Consider the following 1,204-nt stretch of genomic DNA (forward strand, 5'->3'; position numbering starts at 1 on the left):
TTCCCTTGACCTCCTCTCCTGCTTTCCAGTGCTGACAGGGGATGTTTAGACGGAAGCCTCCAAATTTAAGTGAATTCATAACTTACAGTGGCCAGTGTTTTGAGAGAGTTTAGGGTGGCTGCCTAGGGTTTTGATAACCTACTGCAAAAGATGTTTCACTTCTAACTTGGTAAGGTGTGAAGGCTTTTAGGACTTTATATGTTCATCCTACACCTCAATTTATTTTAAAAAATAAGTGATCATGTACAGGGAGTTCACAGCGCCGGACACTGTGCTAAACACTTTGAATGCATTATCTCAGTTAATCCTCAGGACAACAAACACTCCTACTGATTTAAATTGTTTTCCTTTGGCTTCAATGAAATGTATTGTTTTGTGTGTAGGTGAGCAGGTATCGCTGACAGCCAAGGGCTGTGTGTTCATCTACAGAGAAGAAGGAATAAACACAAAAGCTTTGACAGATGATGTTTTTTTTACCAAACAAAGCAAAAAGAACTGTCTCCTTGACAATCTGCCGTGTCTGTCTGGGTCAACCTGCCATGTCTGTCTTGGTGAGTCCCAAAAGCACCAAGACGGTCACAAGACTTGAGAGTCTTGTGCAGCCATGTGGGTGGATTCCACTTGGCCCTCTGAGCTAGTAAATCCTTCACCTCACACAGTTCATGAGCCAAGAAGGCAAGAAGTCATCTGTTTTATGGCAGAAAAAAAAAAAAAAACAGATCTGGATTTGAGTTTTATCTTAAAAAACTAGTCACTGATCTCTTCTCCGTCAGGCTGGGCCATCTCTAACCTAAAGGCCACCTTGGCTCGGATTAAGAAAAGGTGCCCTCTGTAGGCAAACCTGGTGACGTTGGTGCAGTCCTAGGTGAGCGGATAGCACCTCTGTGCCCCTTCCTCCTGGAGCACGGAGCTCTGTGCCAGGCCCCATGGCTCACTGAGGAGGGCACTCACCCCACAGCAGGTGCCCCAGAACAATTGGCAGAATTACATGTGGCAGGGCCACCATCAGGAACAACACGGAGGTCCCCAAGTGACAGTTCATGCGCCCCAGCCCACTCACAGATGGGTTTTATCATCCTAATCATGTTTGAGAGACTTTGAATTGCTTGTCAACCTTAAAAATCAGGAAATTTTACACAAAATCGAGATTTCAAGCTTCTCTTGAAAAATTAGAAGATGTGGGAACACTGGGTCTGCATTCCTG

Source organism: Lipotes vexillifer, unplaced genomic scaffold (assembly GCF_000442215.2).
Source record: "Lipotes vexillifer unplaced genomic scaffold, Lipotes_vexillifer_v1.1 scaffold715, whole genome shotgun sequence".
In the NCBI taxonomy this organism is placed as follows: Eukaryota; Metazoa; Chordata; class Mammalia; order Artiodactyla; family Lipotidae; genus Lipotes; species Lipotes vexillifer.